The 20,763-nt window shown below is 43.1% G+C and overlaps 1 protein-coding gene across 2 annotated transcripts in view; it reads left to right on the top strand.

The window, feature by feature from the left end:
* Positions 1-852: 852 nt before the first annotated feature.
* The window catches only part of LOC115650602 (NACHT, LRR and PYD domains-containing protein 3-like), a 40,238-nt gene continuing 20,327 nt past the window's right edge, over positions 853-20,763 (top strand). For both annotated transcript variants that reach the window (XR_004000134.1, XR_004000133.1), the window contains exons 1-4: positions 853-2,494; positions 5,828-5,914; positions 6,235-6,398; positions 12,284-12,455. The gene's annotated coding sequence lies outside the window, so the exon portion shown is untranslated. The remainder of the gene's footprint in view (positions 2,495-5,827; positions 5,915-6,234; positions 6,399-12,283; positions 12,456-20,763) is intronic.

Below are 20,763 nucleotides of genomic sequence, written 5' to 3'. Positions count from 1 at the left end.
ACCTCTTCACCAGGAGGGTGATACAGAGCCTCTCTCTCTCACACACTCTCTCTCTGTCTTCTGGAAGTCACTGTGACAAAGTGGAAGAGATTTGGATCTATTGGATACCTGGTTTCTATGTCTAGCTGTTCCTGCAGTGGCCTTGTGCAAGGTCTTGGGTGTCTTATTTGTAAAGTCTGGGAATGATTATTGCCTCCACTAAGTAGCTGTATGAGGCCATAGACATACTAACGGCAGTTGGGGAAGGGCTAGGACTAGAACTCACAATGGTCTGTCTTGAACCTCCATGGGCCTTCCCTTATGCTTGCTTGAGTGAGACTCTCCCTTCTCTATCCCCTTATGTTTTTATGAATTCCTGGAGGAATCCCAATCACATGACTTGCAATATCTGTGCTGCAGTGCTCAAGAGTCAGGTTTCAAAACCTGCTGATGGTACATGATGGGGGGGCTGTTACAATAGTTACATACTACATTTGTGTAATGTGGGTAATCACTTGTGATTGACAAGTTGCTGCATTTCAGCGGTAGTTGAAAGGATTAATTCTTGTACATGGCCCCAATTCAGCAAAACACTTGTACTTGCACATGTATAACTTTAAGCTAGGGCTGCAGAATCTGGAACATAGATAGATGATCTGAGATCCTCTAGGATAAAATACATTTTATGTACTCTTATTATTATGATTTTAAATAGAAAAATATTTCATTTGTTAAAATTAAGGTCTCAGCTCCTAGTTCATTTTTTGTTTGTAATGCTTCTTGTCACTGATTTAGATTACAGGGTGAAGTATAAAGAACATATTAAAAAACAGTACCAGTTAATAAAAGAAAGGAACTCTCGTCTCGGTGAGAATGTGAATCTAAGCAAAAGATATACAAAACTGACTATTATAAGCAAGCTTCGTTGCAAAAAGGAGAGAGAACATGAAATAATGGCCTCCGGATGGAGACATGCAAAAATCATGACTGAACGAACTCGTTCTTCTGTTACCATGAACTCCTTATTTGATCCTGATGAAAATGGACAAACACCACAAATTGTTGTTCTGCAGGGTGCTGCAGGTATTGGAAAAACAATGACTGCAAAAAAGATCATGTTAGACTGGGCTTCTGGAGAAGTTTATGAGAACAGATTTGCATACATTTTCTACATAAATTGTAGAGAAATAAACTATGGAAGTAAGCAAGGAACAGTGATTGACTTAATTACTAAAAATTGTCCTGACAAAAATGTACCAATTGAAGAGATTTTGTTAAATCAAGAAAAACTTCTCTTCATAATTGATGGTTTTGATGAACTGAGGTTTTCCTTTGATCGAAAGGAAGATAGTCTGTGCACAGATCCAAGGAAGGAGATGCCAATGAAAGATACATTGAGCAGTTTATTTAGGAAAAAGTTGCTTCCTAAATCCTACTTAATGATCACTACGAGACCTACTGCTCTGGAGAAACTCCAACAATGTATGGAGTGTTCACGTTATGCAGAGATACTGGGATTTTCTAAAGATGACAGGAAGGAATATTTCCACAAGTTTTTTGGGAATAATATTGATGCAACAAGAGCCTTTGATATTGTGAAACAAAATGAGATGCATTTCACCATGTGCTTTGTCCCCATTGTGTGTTGGATCACCTGCACTGTTATGAAACAACAGCTGGAGGCAGGTAAAGATTTTGCACAAAATTCAAAAACACTCACTGCTGTGTATGTGCTTTTCTTATACAGTTTATTAGAGCCACACAGCAACAGTCCAAACCAAAATATGCAAGATAATCTGAAGAAACTTTGTTCTTTGGCTGCAGATGGAATTTGGAATCAGAAAATACTGTTTGGGGAGGAAGAAATAAAGGAGTACAGTTTAGATGAATTCTACTCTCTCCCCCTCTTTCTGAATGAGAGTGTTTTTAAAAGGGACATTGATTGTGTAAGTGTCTACAGCTTCATTCACTTAAGCTTTCAGGAGTTTTTTGCTGCATTGTTTTATGTACTGGAGGAAGATAAACAAATGAAATATTCAGTGACTCCTAACAGAGATGCAAAACTGTTATTAGAAAACTATGGAAAATCTGGAAATTATTTAATGTTAACAGTACGATTTCTGTTTGGTCTCTTAAATGAAGAGACAATGAAGGACATCAAGAAAAAAATTGGCTTGAAGATTTCACCTAAAATAAAGCCAGATTTACTGAAATGGGTAAAAACAAAACAAAAAAAATTATCGTTTTCCTCTTCACATGATGAGCTGATTTACAAGCTTGAAGAATTTCATTGTTTATATGAGATCCAAGAAGAAAGTTTTATGAAAAATGCTTTGGATCATTTCACTGAAATAGATATAAGTAATTACTCTTTAACCCAAATGGATCAAATGGTTATTTCATTCTTTGTAAAGAACTGTCCTACACTGAAGTCACTTTGGCTCTCTGGATGTAGATTTGGAGTTGAAATCAAGAATGGAGAATTAGCTCCACCACCAGCTAAGCGGTTATGTCTGTAAGTATTATCTGAGTGCCACCAACCCTTTGCAAAGTTTCTTTAATAGTGGAAATCTGTTTCTTTCTTGTTTTAATAACTCATAAATGACTTAAGTGACCCACCAAAAAAAAAAAACCCCAACCCAATTTTAATTTCAGAAAGTTAGTGACACAATTGTGGAAGCTTCTCTGGGTGTTATTATCAACAAAAACACTGATCCTATAAGCAGAAACTTGCACCCATATAGAACATTATTTAAGCCCATTGGAGGATAGAAGGGGAAGAAGGGTCAGACACTCCATCTGTATGAACCATTGGGGCCAAAGTTACCTTACTCTTTTGTCTAACACTTTTTTGTTTGTTTGTTTTTGCCCTCTTAGTGACTGGGACAGACAGCTGTTTCATCTTCCGTATGCATATCACATACCAGATAAAATAAGATAGCTATCGATTGGCAGGTTCTACTAGTCTAAAAAAAAAGATACAATTGTTAACCCTGAGATTTATTTTATTGAGCCTGATTCTTATTTATGCTAAGGCTACTTTATATCACCGTGGTAAAGGGTATACAACCCTTACACTCAAAGTGAGAGGACTTAGTTTAAATGGGAATGAGGCCTGTTCTTTATGCTTTAATATTGACAGTAGTGTTACTTTTGCTAGCTGAAAGGCATAAACTAGTTCTCAGTTTTTGTTTCAGGTGCATTGTATGATTGATATATAATTCTGTACAATAAAAATAGAACACATCACAAAAACTCTTATAGCCAGCAAAGTATTTTTTTAAAAGCTAAAGATGCCTGAAAATGTCTAAGAATTAGTTTCTTCCATTTATAATTCTAATAACTGATACAAAGCTATGACATGAAATGTACATATGGCATTGTATATTTTCACACCAAAAATTTCATCAAGGTTCATGAGTATATTTTCTTCCAACACAAACAACTATCCAGGATTTGACTAAGTCAGGGCGTGGTGGTGGTGGCAACAGAAGTGTTATTTTCCACCAAAATATACCAATTTCCTAAGGCTACAGAGAGCTATAAAACAATTAGCAATGCTTTAGAGTGTAAATATGCATGTGTCGTTTCTTTAAATCTGTAAGAGGAAGGCAGGCTACAGGAAACTGGGAGAAGTTCCAGGCCAACATCTACAGGGAAGCAGAAATAAACAGTAGCTTTGGGGATAAAATTGTTTGCTTTATTCTTTTTTCAATGTGAAAAGTTAGTAATTCTTTCTGTGATTCTCTAGCTCGGCCATATGACATGGTGTCATTGACTATCCAATCAAAGCCTACCTTTATGGATTGTGCAAATGTGTTTTTCGTTAGTGAGGTGTATTTTCTTGCCTTGTATGTATTTTCAGTTCCCTGCTATTTCAGTGCTAAAGCTAGCTTAACAGTAGTTTCAATGTGTTTTTAAATATTGAGATGTAAAAGGTCGGCAATGTTTGTCTGAGAATCCTGTCATTTAACAGGAGTTGATCCCACTGAAAGATTTTAAGTATTGACTCAGTGTTGCATGTATCTGTCTAATAATAATAATAATAATACTGTTCCATCACTATATATATTTTTACAAGTGTCCTAACCCTTCCAATATTGCACCAACTAGACTGCTTTATTCCCTACCTTCTTTTTGTCCAATAACATGGTCATAGGGATACAAAGTCCCTCCTACTCTTTTCTCCCTTTCTGGACCCACTAGGTATCACTTGTTGGCTGGTATGCATTTTTGGCACTATTCAGACATTTTGAAAGATGCTATTTTTTCTTCTATTTAATTAAACCTCACAAGAATCATTACAAATATATTTTATGCTTTTTTCTCTTCAGAGGGAAATAGGTTAATGCATTTAGCACACATTCTAAACAAAATTTATTTGTGCAAAGCTGCTAGTATAGTTCTTAAATACGTTAAATAAATGAAACAAGGCAGAACGCTGGAATTAAATAAAGGCAATAAGACACAAAGTATTAGAATGAGAAAAGAACTTCTATATTGCACTTACATATGTCTGGGAGGGGATTGTTCCACATACTTTGAGAAATATTTTTATCAAAATTTGTCCCACTGTACTACTTATATATATGTGCTGTGTGATGGGGCAAGGCCAGATGGTTACAGTAAAGTACTGAGAAACAGGTATGTTAGCCTCAGGCTAAACAAATCCCTAGTACCCTGGTAACCAAATGGCAGTTGCTCCAGGTTAATCAAGGCACCTGGGGCCAATTAAGATCTTTCTAGAAGGCAGTGGAGATAGCTACTTTAATTAGAACACCTGCAGCCAATCAAGACAGGCTAATCAGGGCACCTGGGTTTAAAAAGGAGCTCACTCCAGTCAGACAGGGAGGCGCCAGAGGAGAAGGAGTGTATGTGAGGAGCTGGGAGCAAGAGGGAAAGGAGCTGACAGTGAGAGAGTGTACTGCTGGAGGACTGAGGAGGACGAGCGTTATCAGACACCAGGAGGAAGGTCCTGTGGTGAGGATAAAGAAGGTGTTTGGAGGAGGCCATGGGGAAGTAGCCCAGGGAGTTGTAGTTGTCATGTAGCTGTTACAGGAGACACTATAGACAGCTGCGATCCACAGGGTCCTGGGCTGGAACTTGGAGTAGAGGACGGGTTCGGGTTCCCCCCCAAACCTCCCAACTCCTGATCAGACACGGGAGGAGCTGACCCAGACTGTGGGTTCCACAAGAGGGGAGGATCACTGAGGTGAACAAATCCGCCAATAAGCGCAGGACCCACCAAGGTAGAGGAGGAACTTTGTCACAACTGTCATAAAATGTCCATGACCTGTGCTGCTCTCTGATGTCAGGACCTTTCTGATAACTGAAATGATGATAAACTCAGTACAGTGTACTTGGGGTTATGCTTTTTTAAGTTAAATCACTATAAGGCTTTAAGCAAAATTCCTCTGATTTTTTTTATTGCATCTTTAAAAGTGTTAAGCAATTAGGGCTTGAGTTTCAGAAGCACTAAGCGCCAGCATCTCCAGTTGATATCAATAGTGGCTGCTCAGCGTCAGTGAAAACCAGACTCTTGTTCACGAACCCAAAGGCATGTAATCTTTGCAGAGACCACAACTTGCGTGAATGCCTAATACAGCATGTGAATGTTCAAATAACCACTGTACTGCAAGTAGAGAAAATGAACTGGTTGCACTTAGAACAGATTGTACAATTTGATTGTGATATTGAAAGTACATCTTTCTGAGCTAAACACATTTTTGTTTAGGGGAGCTTACAATGAACTGCAAATGTAGCAAAATCCATATCGTCATATAGAAGCCCCATTCAAAGTACCATGTTCAGGGAAAAAAAATAAAAATCTATTTTCCATTTTTTCTAGGCAAGAACAGGCTGAACCAAATAATTCACCTGTCTACCTGCTGTGTCAAGCACTGAAGGATCCAAACTGCAAATTAAAGAAACTGAAGTAAGAAACTTTCTCCTTTCCCTGTTTTAAAATCTTCTTTTTACTTATCTCAGAGGGGTAGCCATGTTAGTCTGGATCTGTAAAAAGCAACAGAGTCCTGTGGCACCTTATAGACTAACAAATGTATTGGAGCATGAGCTTTCATGGGTGAATACCTACTTTGTCAGGCGCATGTTGCTTTTTACTTATATTTTCCCAGAAATTAATTAAGAAATTAACCGTGTAGATGCTGATTGGTCAGTGAGTTGTGGCTGCCAGGGAAGGCCCACTTGTTAGAACAGCCATAACATATGTTCTCTCTGTGCTCCATTCTTCTGCAGGTTAGAGATGTGCAGTCTCACAGTTGCTTGTTATAGGGACCTATCCTCTGCTCTCAGCATTAATCAGACCCTGAGAGAGCTGGACCTGAGCTATAATGACCAGGGAAACCTAACAGTGCCGGACCTATGTAAGGGACTAAAACATCCAAACTGCAAACACTCAGGTAAGTAGCCACAAGTATGTACATAGCCCCCCCTCGGTGTGTGAGGATTTTAGGTGTGTGAGGAGACTGAAAACCGAGTGTGTGTCTAGCACTTAACATGTCAGTAGTTCACATTGGGTGTGCATCCTGGAAGGTTTATAACATAGCGATTTTAGAGAAGCGTGGGTTTAAACAAGAGCACTGTATCTGAACCTCTCTGAAATCAAGGGAAAACAGTTCAAACTTTTTAATAAAGAAAATCTCTCAATGCATTTTCCAAGAAAAATTGGAACATCATATTACTCTTTCCGATAATAGCCTACTTTAAGTACTTGTTGTTTTAAAAGTTACTTTACATTCATTTTCATTTAAAACAAATAAAGCACAGAGTCCCATGGTACCTGAGAATCCTAAATATCTCAATAGGCTTAATTTATGTCTGACAGGCATCATCCCATGATGATAGCCTGGTGCATGATAAAACCTTTGAACAAAGACTGGTACATTTACAAGTGGTCTGTGATAAGCTAAAGGGCTGCCGTTCTGGAACTGAACCCAAAGAGATGTGAATAGTTCCAAAAAGAGATATTCAGTCAGTGACGGGGGTTGGGAATTTCCACTGACAGAAAACTGAAGCTTTGCAGAGCTCGCAGACACTCACAGATGTGCAGAGGTTTGTAGGGCTCTGCTTCAATTACAGAAGGGTCCTCCTTGGGTTTACCAAAGGATTGCATTGGCAGGGTGAGAGAAGGAAACTGTTGGAGTGCTCAGCAGTGTGAGATTTAGCATTTTTAGAGTTGAAATGCTTGTGACTGCTCCTATCTTGGCCTAGCCACGTTACAAAACCCCTTACATACTGCAAACAGATGCTAGTGCTTATGATTTGGGGATAGTGTTGACACAAGAACACAACAGATTTGAAAAGGTGGTGGCTTATTACAGCAAAAGTCTAAATTCTCCAGAGAGAAATTATTGCTCCATGAGAAGATTTCCTGGCAGTGTTTAAATCTATAGATTATTTTCATCACTATTTGCATGGGAGGAAGATTACGGTCGGGACAGACCATGCAATCATCAAATGAATGGGCTTTTCAGATTCAGGAACCCAGAGGGGCAACTTGCCAGGTGGTTGGAAAAACTGCAGTGCTGTGATTTCACAGTTACATACAAGCTTGGGCACAAACATGGTAAAGCTCATGCCTTGTCCAGTTGGCCATGTTGGGAGGCTTATTGAAAATACTGCCCTAAGCAGGAGAGCAAGGAATTGGTAACTCACATGCAGGAGTATGCTCAGGAAGATGTGGCTGTCTCCTCACTTCCTATGATTAACAGAAAAGCAAATGTACTTTGTTTATCTCCTGGTACTAGTAATATGGAGTTGCTGGAATGAACTTCTTGAGCAACAGAAAGTTTCCCAAAGAGAGGATCCTGATATGAGAATGGTGCATGATAGAAAAATCCATTGCTAATTTCAGACTACCTTCCAAGGTGCATTCTCTCACCACAACACATTTGAAAGCTAAGTGGTAAAACTTGGAAATTAAATATGCAATACTATATGAGAGATGGGGAAAAGACAGGTGATGGGTACGGGTACCAGATCCATTAAAAATTGAGGTTGTCATGATTTTAAAACTCCTGGGCATTTTGGGGCTATAAAAGCCTTAGCCAAGCTAAGAGAGAATTTCTGTTGGGTAAAATGCAGAAAGGATGCAGAAAATAGGTGCAGGAAATGTGATGTTTATATTGCAAAGAGAGGCCCCGGGAGATAAGGAGAGCTCCAAGGCAGGAATATCTGGTGCCAGAGCCAATGTAGCGCATTGCTGTTGATGGGCTTGGGCCTTCATGCCTAAGATAGACTGGCAATCAGTATTTGCTGGTAGTATTTTTTGTGAATTAATTTCATGTGCTTAATTTCAAGCTTCTCCAATAAGAAATCAAGAGGCTGTGACACTAACTGGGGTCCTAGTGAATGAATTCTTCACCGAAATTCAGGTTCTATACTCTAATGGGGTGGTAGAAAAGCTCAGAAGGACTCTGAGGTTCAGCTGGCTACCCTTGTAAAACAGTCCCTAAGTAACTGGGACCAGCATATCCAATTCCTTTTGCTGGCTAATGGGACAGTGATCAGTGAGAATATTGAATGTAACCCAGCACTCCATGTGGTTGGGCATGAGCTGCAGACCCCAGCAAACCTCTTGTAGGAAGTTCCTGAAGAGGAAGAAAGTGTCTTTCACTGTGTAGAAACCCTACAGCCCCAACTGAAACCCTACAGCCTTTGCTAGAGATAATTTGAAGATAGCGTCTGTAAAAATAAGACTATGCTGGAAAGTCATATTGGGACACTTTTAAAAAGCAGGGATCGTGTCTGGTGAGCAGAGGACCTACATTCGGAATAAACATAGAAAGCAATTGAGCTCTGTTAGGAAACAGGTGGCTGAAACAATGGGAATATCACCCAAAATGTAAGCAGATGGCAAGTCTTGAGTAGAAGCTGAGCCATGTGGCTGAAGGAGCTAAATAGTTTCCTTGAAGACTGCTAAAGTGAACGTGGGGCTGGGCTGTGGAGCTATGTTCCACTGCCTCAGGGAGAAGCAGCAGAAAATTAGACACACTCAGAGAGATACTCTGGAGTGTGATCCTGAGAAAAGCAAAGACAGAAATTTACGGCTCAGTGCAAGATCAGGGTTTCTCAAACTTCATTGCCCCCTTCTGACAACAAAAATTACTTCATGACCCTGGGAAGGGGGACCAAAGCCTGAGCCTGCAAAGCTGAAGCCTGAGCCCTGCCCAGGACAGAAAAGCTTGAGGGTTTCAGCCCTGGGTGGGGACGGGGGGGCTGTAACTTGAGCCCCACTGCTCAGGGCTGAAGCCAAAGCCTGAGCTCCACCACACAGACCTGAAGCTCTTGGGCTGAAGCTTCAGCCCTCGACCCCAGCAAGTCTAATGCCAGCCCTGGCAAGCCCATTAAAGGGGTCATGACCCACTTTGGGGTCCCGACCCACAGTTTGAGAATCTCTGTGCTAGATGAAAGAGGCAAACAACACATTGATGAAATCCTGTTTATTTACAAAGAAATACCTGACTCTTTCAACAATTTCTCCTCCTAACAGAAATGACCCACAGGACTCCAAAAGCCAGCTAACTGCTTGGGTTAAAAGGGGGTAACAATACTATAAGGAAGCTGGTTGCAACCCCTATGTTGAGGTATCCTAACCTCTTCCAGTATAAAAGATTCTTGAAAAGCTCTAACTCCTCCATTGTTTACAGCAGGCCTTAAATAGTTGCCCATAGCGTGGTGTGGAAGGCAGAGGTGAAAGTGGTATGGGCCAGTATGACATACCGGTAAGAACTGGCTGCCAGTACCAGCCTGTAAATGGCCGACATTAAAGTGCTGCTGTAGCACTGCTGGACTCTACTGGCAGAGCTGCCGATGAGGGGGAGCAAAAGGGGCAGCGGGCCTGGGGTTCCTGGCTGCTGCTACTTCTGCGGCAGTGGCCAGGAGCCCTGGATCCTTTAAATTGCCACCTGAGCCCTTGGGCCCTTCAAATCACAGCTGCAACCCCTGGGCTCCTGGCTACCATGGCAACAGGAGCCATGAAAGGCTGGCTGGGGGATTCTGATCCCCCAGCCCTGCCCCTTATGCCCGAGGCCTCACTCCTTCTGGAGGCCCAGAGCTGCTTCCCCACCTTGCCCAGGACCCTGGCGTACTGGTAAATCGGAGCATTTACTTTCACCACCGGTTGGATTAGAAGTGGACAAGAACCAGATTGCATGTTGGCTCTAGTGACTCATCCCGCCGTGAGCATTGCATGAAGCAGGATCTCCCACAGTTACTTGGAAATGTGCCGGTGGGAGAGGGAGATAGGGCTGAGCTTTCCCATCATGCCTCAACCAACTCTGGGATCCAGCACATGTTGCCTGTGGCCCATACAACCACCTCTTTCCCATCCTGAGATTACAGCCACCTTCTGCTGCAAGCTAACATGGCTAGTACAGTGGCTCAGATGGTAGAAGTCTGTGCTTCAGTGCTGAAGGTTCAGTGCTGATGCAGTGATTGTTACAAAGGTACAGCATACAACTGGTTTTTGCCTTTGCCCTTTTAAAGAATAAATTTGGCAGTTACATACCAAAAGTGTGTTACAAAAAAAACATTATTGAAGTTGCAAAATCAAGTAGTTGAAAGTTAGGAAACACCAGAATGAAGGTTGTCTATGCATCCTTAATTTGGCCCCCTTCTGTTTGTGCATTATGAAAAATTAGAGCTGTCCAAACGATTAAAAAAATTGATTGTGATTAATTGCAATTTTAATCGCACTGTTAAACAAAAACAGAATACCATTTATTTAAATATTTTTGGATGTTTTTTATATTTTTATATATTGATTTCAATTACAAGGCAGACTACAAAGTGTACGGTGCTCACTTTCCATTATTTTTTATTACAAATGTTTGCACTGTAAAAAAGGTTACAAAAGTGTTTTTCAATTCACCTCATACAAGTACTATAGTGCAATCTCTATTGTGAAAGTGCAACTTACAAATATAGAGTATTTTTGAGTATAACGGCACTCAAACTAAAACAATGTAAATTGTAGAGCTTACAAGTTCACTCAGTCCTATTTCTGTTCAGCCAATCACTAAGACAACAAGTTTGTTTGCATTTATGGGAGATAATTCTGCCCGCTTCTTATTTACAATGTCACCTGAAAATGAGAACAGGTGTTCACATGGCACTATTGTAGACAGCACTGAAAGATATTTACATGCAGATCTGCTAAACATTCATATGCCCCTTCATGCATTGACCACCATTCCAGAGGGCCTCTGGACCTGGTCACTTATTATCATTTAATTTATTGGTTTGTTCCAAAACCATCTCTAGTGACACCTCAGTCTGGGACAATTCCGTAGATATGTCACTTAAAAAGAATGGGTCAGATGTGGGAATCTCCCTCACATCCTCTGCAGTGAAAACCAGTGCAAAGGATTCTCCACAACAGCCTGTACTTTAGCTGTACTTTATCAACTTCTGTCCTCTCCTCTTTACTAGGAGACAGAATGTCCCCTTTAATAAATCCCCGCTTAAGAAGTGTCTCTGTCCAAACCATATGCTCCACTGCACCTGTTGGCTTTTCCCCCAACCCTTAGTTTAAAAATTCCTCTATGATCTTTGAAATTTTATATGCCAAAAATCTGGTTCTGTTTTGGTTTAGATAGAGCCCATCCTTCCTATGACGGCTCCTCCTTTCCTAAAAGGTTACACAGTTCCTAAATAAACCAAAATCTCTTCTCTGAACATCATTGTCTCATCCACGCATTGAGACCCTACAGTTCTGTCTCTTATCTGACGCTGCATGTGGAACTGGAAGCATTTAACAAAATCCTCCCATAGAGGTCCTGGACTTCAGTCTCTTTCTTACTTAGCAGCCTAAATTTGTTCTCCAGGACCTCTCTACTACCTTTCCCTATGTCATCCGTACATCTACACTGCCACTGTCTCCTTCTCAGTACCGTACATAAGTCTATTGAGATGTCTTGAAGTCTTCAATCTTCACACCTAGCAGGCAATTGACCATCATCTCCCAATCATCACAAACCCAAACTGTCCATTTTTCTAATAACTGAATCCCCCATTACTGGATCTGGCTATACTTAATAACTGGGGTTCCTTAGTGCAAGATACCATGACATCATGTGGAAGGAGAGTCACAACTACTGGATTGTTCACTCTGTTTACAGCTTGATGTTCTCTTCCCCAAGACTTTCTCCTTCTCAGCACAACTCTAATCTTACAGTTTAAAGAAAAAAATCTTTCTAGATGCTTCTTGACCTTAGTGAGTGAAACACAATGGCATTGAGCAGAAATAAGTGATTTTTCTTCTGTTTATCTCTGGCTGTTGCAGGTTGGAGAACTGTGGTCTCACGTTTGGTGGTTGTGGGTCTCTCTCCCACATGCTTCGTGCCAACCCAACCCTCTCAGACTGGAGCTGAAGTGGAATCGACTGGAAGATTCAGGAGTGAAACTGCTGTGTGAAGGGCTCTAAAATGTCAAAATAGCAGATTGCAAAAAATAGTGTAAGTACCCGCTGGTTTTCTGTCGTCTGAGTCTGCTATACCAAGCTACTGGGAAGGTTGTGGAATACTTGTCACGGAAGGTTTTTAAGAGCAGATTACACAAACACTAGCCAGGGATGCCTAGGTTGACTTAAACCAGCCTCAGCACAGGGGGATGGAATCCTTGAGGTCCTTCCAGCCCTACCTTCTGTGCCTGTAGTAAGTGTCATACTGGTATTGTGCTTAACTTTTTTTTTTTAATTTGTGTGACAAGAGTACTCAGCGGGCCTAGTGGAGCCTCACCTTTGCTGGGCACTGTATGGCACAACTGGAAGACAGTCTCTTCACTGAAAAGTAATGCTTGTGGGGCACAGATATCTCTCTTGGAGTCTTCTCCTCATGAGATCCATCACAGTTGCAGTTAGTGAAGAACTTCAAGCTAAGCTGGTTTAAAAGAAGGGATCTAGTGTCTTTTTGTGAAGCGCCACTTTTATTCTTAAACATACTCTCCTGCCTCCATTAGGTCTGATAACTCAGGTTGGTGATTTTCAGAGCATGCTGTAAGACTCTATTTTCTTGGGCTTTCCCTCATGGTATTAGTGTACCTGTCATAAATAGATAGCTAAGGGTTAATGTCTCTTTTCACCTGAAACACCTGACCAGAGAACCAATCAGGAAACCGGATTTTTTCAACTTTGGGTGGAGGGAAGTTTGTGTCTGAGGTCTTTGTTTTCTGGCTGCCTGCTTTCTCTGAGCTTTGGAGGAGTAGTTTCTACTTTCTAGTCTTCTGTTTCTAAGTGTAAGGACAAAGAGATCAGATAGTAAGTTATATGGTTTCTTTTCTTTGGTATTTGCATGAATATAAGTGCTGGAGTGCTTTGATTTGTATTCTTTTTGAATAAGGCTGTTTATTCAATATTCTTTTAAGCAATCGACCCTGTGTGGTGTCGTCATAATACAGAGAGACCATTTGTAATTTTTCTGTCTTTTTTTATATAAAGCTTTCTTTTAAGACCTGTTGGAGTTTTTCTTTACTTCAGGGAAATTGAGTCTGTACTCACCAGGGAATTGGTGGGAGGAAGAAATCAGGGGAGATCGGTGTGTGTTGAATTGGCTAGCCTGATTTTGCATTCCCTCTGGGGGAATAGGAAAGTCCTTTTTGTTTCCAGGACCGGGAACGGAGAGGGTGAGTCACTCTGTTTGGATTCACAGAGCTTGTGTCTGTGTATCTCTCCAGGAGCACCTGGAGGGGGGAAGGGAAAAAGGATTATTTCCCTTTGTTGTGAGACTCAAGGGATTTGTGTCTTGAGGTCCCCAGGGAAGGTTTTTTCAGGGGGACCAGAGTGCCCAAAACACTCTAATTTTTTGGGTGGTGGCAGCAAGTACCAGGTCCAAGCTGGTAACTAAGCTTGGAGGTTTTCATGCTAACCCCCATATTTTGGACGCTAAGGACCAAATCTGGGACTAAGGTTATGATATGGTGTAGCAGTGGTGGGATATAGACAGAATCCAGAAGCCAGTAGGAATATTATATTTTTCTTTTCTCTGCTAAGGGCTTTTTAGCAGAGAGAAAGAGTTGGTTTTAAAAGGGAACCAGAGAGAATTTTTTTTCTGCTCTCTCTGGCAGTTTGTGGCTTGCATGTTAAGCAAGAAGCCATTACCAGACTATTAATGGTCTTTTGTCACACATAGCACTCCCATTGAGAGTCCATTACCAGCACTATATGAATGCAAATAAAGTGGTTTTTCAGGTTTACTTACATGAAAATTAGCTAAAGGCACTGTTGCTAGGCAGACTTCAGGAGGCAACAGAGAACTGCAGTCAGAAGATAAACACCGGAGGGCACCCCAACACAAGAAAACAGGAACCATGACTTCTAAGGCAAAAATCGAGGCCGAAGAACAAATCAAAGAAGCTGACACAGGCGAGAGATGGAAAAAACAACAACAGAACTAGAAATAAAACAAAAAGAGATGGAGCGAAGAAGGAGAAAGCATCACACTGGCAAGCCTTAGAGGCAGCACACAAAAGAAACTAGAAGAAGAAAGAGGTGGCCTACGAGGAAACAAGCAGAAGAAGAGTTGGCCCCTGCCGTAGAAATGGAAAAAACAACAAAAGAGAATGAAGAGAAGGAAAAAACAGAGAAAACATGAACTGGACTTGGCAAAAGCTGGGCTGCATGTGCCAGCCACCCTAACAACCCGGCGCCAATATTGCTCCAGCAGCACAGGAAAATTTCCCACCTACAAGGCAGGTGATGACACCGAGGCCTTCTTGGAAAATTTGATAAGAAGCCTGTCTTGGGTACCGCATCCCCGAAGACCAGTACATGGTAGAATTAAGGCACCAACTCAGTGGACCTTTAGCAGAGGTGACAGCCGAAATGCCTAAGCAGCAAATGAAATGACTATAAACTTTTTCAAACCAAGGCCAGATACAGGATGGGGATAACCCCGCTCATGCCGTCGGCGCTTCAGAACCCAAAAGTGGAAACCAGAGGTGTCATTTCCCAAACACGCCTACTACCTTGCAAAAAACTATGAGCCTGGATAACAGGCAAACAACGTTCAAACCTGGAAGAACTGCACCTCCTCATACAAATGGAGCAGTTCTTGGATGGTGTTCCTGAAGCCATAAAACGTACATACAAGATGGAAAACCCCAAAGATATCGCTGAGGCGGGGGAGATTGGAGCCAAATGGATGGAACTGGCAGAAAGCAAGAAAGCTACTGTCAAGGGGAACGATTACCCCAGGGGGCACAAGACCATAACCTTACAACCGAGGACAGCCAAAGACCCCACTACCACCCAAGTAAAGCCACAGACATCCTACTCTTCCACCCTCACCAGTCTCCAGTAACTCACCTCGGCCCAGTGACCCATCAGATGGAAGATGCTTTAAGTGTAATGAACTGGGACATATCAAGGCCAACTGTCCAAAGAACACCATGCGAGTGCAATTCATTACACCACCATCACACCAAAGATCCCCAGGCCTAGATGCCTCTCAAATACCCTTGGAGCGAAGGGAAAATTTGAGAGTGGGCGGAAAGAAGGTTACCGCATGGAGAGACACGGGGGCACAAGTGTCAGCTATCCACCAATCCTTCGTAGACCCCAAATTCATCAACCCAAAGGCCAAAGTTACAATTTACCCCTTCATGTCACAAGCTGTAGACTTGCCTACAGCTCAACTGCCTGTCCAGTACAAAGGCTGGTCAGGAATGTGGACTTTTGCAGTCTATGACAATTATCCTATCCCCATGCTACTGGGGGAAGACTTGGCCAATCAGGTGAGGCGGGCCAAGAGAGTGGGAATGGTTACACGTAGCCAAACCAGGCAAGCTTCCAGACCCATTCCTGTTCCTGAGCCGTCCACAGAGGGCCCCGTCTGTGTTACCAGAGACCCGACAGAGGTAGTGGGACCCGGATTCCATGCCTACCACTGAAACAGCCCAGCATCTCCAGTCCCAGGCCCGGAACTGGAACAGCAACCAGCACCAGCAAGTGCAACCACATCTTCAAACTCAACGCCAGTGGGCGCCACGAGCCAGAATGGCAGAAGCAACAGACAGCCATACCCAAAAGGCTCAGCCAGAGCCTGAAATACCCTCAGGTGCACCAGCGTGAGAGCGGTTTCACCTGCAACGGAAACAACCCCATCACCTACATCACTTCCAGAGGGAACAAGCCCAAGTCCACAGTCTGAGGAAGAACTGTGGACCCCCAGCCTCAAGGGAACGTTCCAGACTGAGCAGGAAGCAGATGACAGCCTTCAGAAGGCTTGGGCGGCGGCAACGGAGCACCCCACCGCCTCTCAGCTCTTCTAATCGATCCCGGTTTGTTATAGACCAGGACTTTATACAAGGAAATTCTTTCTGGTGGACACCGGGAAGAATGGCAGCCGCAAAAACGTTGGTGGTTCCAACTAAGTACCGGGGAAGCTCTTAAGCTTAGCCCATGATCATCCCAGTGGCCATGCTGGGGTGAACAGAACCAAGGACCGGTTGGGGAAGTCTTCCACTGGGAGGGGATGGGCAAGGATGTTGCCAAGTATGTCCGGTCTTGTGAGGTATGCCAAAGAGTGGGCAAGCCTCAAGACCAGGTCAAGGCCCCTCTCAGCCACTCCCCATAACTGAGGTCCCATTTCAGCGAGTAGCTGTGAATATCTGGGCCCTTTCCAAAAAAGACGCCCAGAGGAAAGCAGTACGTACGGACTTTAGTGGACTTGCTACCCGATGGCCAGAAGCAGTTAGCTCTAGACAACACCAGGGCTAACACTGTGTGCCTGGCCCTAACAGACATATTTGCCAGGGTAGGTTGGCCCTCCGACATCCGTACAGATTCAGGGTCTAATTTCCTGGCAGGGACCATGGAAAAATGTGGAAACTCATGGGTGAATCACATTGGTTGCCACCCCGTACCACCATCAAACAATGGCCTGGTGGAAAGGTTCAATGGAACTTTGGGGGGCCATGATACGAAAATTCATCAAAGAATTCATCCAATAATTGGGACCTAGTGTTGCAGCAGTTGCTGTTTGCCTACAGGGCTGTACCACATCCCAGTTTAGGGTTTTCACCATTTGAACTTGTGTATGGTCACGAGGTTAAGGGGCCATTACAGTTGGTGAAGCAGCAATGGGAGGGGTTTACGCCTTCTCCAGGAACTAACATTCTGGACTTTGTAAGCAACCTACAAAGCACCCTCCGACACTCTTTAGCCCTTGCTAGAGAGAACCTAAAGGATGCTCAGGAAGAGCAAAAGGCCTGGTATGACAGACATGCCAGAGAACGTCCTTTCAGGGTAGGAGACCAGGTTATGGTCTTAAAGGCGCAACAGGCCCATAAGATGGAAGCATCATGGGAAGGGCCATTCACGGTCCAAGAGCGCCTGGGAACTGTAAACTACCTCATAGCATTTCCCAATTCCTCACTAAAGCCTAAAGTGTACCATGTTAATTCTCTCAAGCCTTTCTATTCCAGAGATTTACAGGTTTCAGTTTACAGTCCAGGGAGATGATGCTGAATGGCCTGACGGTGTCTACTACGACGGGAAAAAACACGGCGGCGTGGAAGAGGTGAACCTCTCAACCACCCTGGAACGTCTGCAGCGGCGACAAATCAAGGAGCTGTGCACTAGCTTCGCCCCATTGTTCTCAGCCACCCCAGGACGGACTGAACGGGCATACCACTCCATTGATACAGGTAATGCTCTCCCAATCAGAACCCCACCCTACCGGGTGTCTCCTCATGCCCAAGCTGCTATAGAACGGGAGATCCAGAACATGCTACAAATGGGTATAATCCGCCCATCTACCAGTGCATGGGCATCTCCAGTGGTTCTGGTACCCAAACCAGATGGGGAAATACGCTTTTGCGTGGACTACCGTAAGCTAAATGCGGTAACTCGTCCGGACAACTATCCAATGCCACGCACCGATGAGCTATTGGAAAAGTTGGGACGTGCCCAGTTCATCTCTACAATAGACTTAACCAAGGGGTACTGGCAAGTACCGCTAAATGAACCTGCCAAGGAGAGGTCAGCATTCGTCACCCATGCGGGGGTGTATGAATTCAATGTCCTTCCTTTCGGCCTTCGAAATGCACCCGCCACCTTCCAGAGGCTGGTAGATGGTCTGCTAGCTGGACTGGGAGAATTTGCAGTTGCCTACCTCGATGATATGGCCATTTTTTCAGACTCCTGGCCCGAACACCTACTACACCTGGAAAAGGTCTTTGAGTGCATCAGGCAGGCAGGACTAACTGTTAAGGCCAAAAAGTGTCAAATAGGCCAAAACAGAGTGACTTACCTGGGGCACCAGGTGGGTCGAGGAACCATAAACCCCCTACAGGCCAAGGTGGATGCTGTCCAAAAGTGGCCTGTCCCAAGGTCAAGGAAACAGGTCCAATCCTTCTTAGGCTTGGCCGGATACTACAGGCGATTTGTACCACACTACAGCCAAATCACTGCCCCACTGACCGACCTAACCAAAAAGACCCAGCCAAATGCCGTTAAGTGGACTAATGAGTGTCAAAAAGCTTTTACCCAGCTTAAGGCAACGCTCATGTCTGACCCTGTGCTCAGGGCCCCGAACTTTGACAAGCCATTCCTAGTAACCACGGATGCATCTGAGCGTGGTATAGGAGCAGTGCTCATGCAGGAAGCAACAGATCACAACTTCCATCCTGTCGTGTTTCTCAGCAAGAAACTGTCTGAGAGGGAAAGTCACTGGTCAGTCAGTGAAAAGGAATGCTATGCCATTGTGTACGCCCTGGAAAAGCTACGCCCATATGTTTGGGGATGGCGGTTCCAACTACAAACTGACCATGCTGCACTAAAGTGGCTTCATACTGCCAAGGGGAACAACAAGAAACTTCTTCGTTGGAGTTTAGCTCTCCAAGATTTTGATTTTGAAATTCAACACATCACAGGAGCTTCTAACAAAGTTGCTGATGCACTCTCCCGTGACAGTTTCCCAGAATCCAGTAGTTAAAAAGTGTTCTTAAAATGTAAAAGTCTGTTAATTATATACTTAGTAGTATATGTAAAGGTGCATGTGTTGTAGTAATCTGTTTATTTTCAAGTTCTAGAAGGAAATCGCCGCCAGTGAGCTTCCCCACTGTCTGCAATTTGGGGGGCGTGTCATAAACAGATAGCTAAGGGTTAATGTCTCTTTCACCTGAAACACCTGACCAGAGAACCAATCAGGAAACCGGATTTTTTCAACTTTGGGTGGAGGGAAGTTTGTGTCTGAGGTCTTTGTTTTCTGGCTGTCTGCTTTCTCTGAGCTTTGGAGGAGTAGTTTCTACTTTCTAGTCTTCTGTTTCTAAGTGTAAGGACAAAGAGATCAGATAGTAAGTTATATGGCTTCTTTTCTTTGGTATTTGCATGAATATAAGTGCTGGAGTGCTTTGATTTGTATTCTTTTTGAATAAGGCTGTTTATTCAATATTCTTTTAAGCAATCGACGCTGTGTGGTGTCATCTTAATACAGAGAGACAATTTGTAATTTTTCTGTCTTTTTTATATAAAGCTTTCTTTTAAGACCTGTTGGAGTTTTTCTTTACTTCAGGGAAATTGAGTCTGTACTCACCAGGGAATTGGTGGGAGGAAGAAATCAGGGGAGATCGGTGTGTGTTGAATTGGCTAGCCTGATTTTGCATTCCCTCTGGGGGAATAGGAAAGTCCTTTTTGTTTCCAGGACCGGGAATGGAGAGGGTGAGTCACTCTGTTTGGATTCACAGAGCTTGTGTCTGTGTATCTCTCCAGGAGCACCTGGAGGGGGGAAGGGAAAAAGGATTATTTCCCTTTGTTGTGAGACTCAAGGGATTTGTGTCTTGGGGTCCCCAGGGAAGGTTTTTCAGGGGGACCAGAGTGCCCCAAAACACTCTAATTTTTTGGGTGGTGGCAGCAAGTACCAGGTCCAAGCTGGTAACTAAGCTTGGAGGTTTTCATGCTAACCCCCATATTTTGGACACTAAGGTCCAAATCTGGGACTAAGATTATGATAGTACCATAGCACCTCGGAGCCACAGTTTTGGACTGAGACTCCATTGTGCTAGGTGCTGTACAAACAGACACTCAGGGGTTAGGGGGCTTTGGTTAGGACAGTGGCTCTCAACCTTTCCAGACTACTGAACCACTTTCAGGATTTGTCTTGTTTTTAAGTTTCACCTCACTTAAAAGCTACTCACTTACAAAAATCAGACATAAAAATAAAAAAATGTCACAGCACACTATTACTGCAAAATTGCCGATTTTTCTCATTCTTACCATATAATTCTAAAATAAATCATTTGGAATATAAATATTGTACTTGAATTTCGGTATATAATATATCGAGCAGTATAAACAAGTAATTGTCTGTATGAAACTGACTTTGTTAGTGCTTTTTATGTAGCCTGTTAAAATTAGGCAAATATCTCGATGAGTTGATGTACCCCCTGGCAGACCTCTGTGTACACTCAGGGGTACATGTGCCCCTGGTTGAGAACCCCTGGGTTAGGAAGTTATTATTTTCTGATGGATGGATTACATAATAATTTATGCAGAGAAGTGAGTGAATTAGAGGATAGATAAGTCTATATACTGTCTTGACATATACTGAGCCTATGTACTCGGGTGGCTAGCCTGTGCCACTGCTGACTGTACTACCACAGCTGCATTAATCTGAGTGTGCTAGCTCTGCTCAGGTTAGCATAGGTACATCTGCACAAGCAGGGAATCACATCTCCAGCCCCATAGTGCAGACATAGCCTATGATTATCCCAGTACCACAGACTGGCATGTTATTGCCTGGAAGTTCAGTGAGATGTTGACAGAAC

Source organism: Gopherus evgoodei, chromosome 4, assembly GCF_007399415.2.
Source record: "Gopherus evgoodei ecotype Sinaloan lineage chromosome 4, rGopEvg1_v1.p, whole genome shotgun sequence".
NCBI lineage: Eukaryota > Metazoa > Chordata > Testudines > Testudinidae > Gopherus > Gopherus evgoodei.
This window is presented reverse-complemented; position numbering and strand designations above follow the sequence as displayed.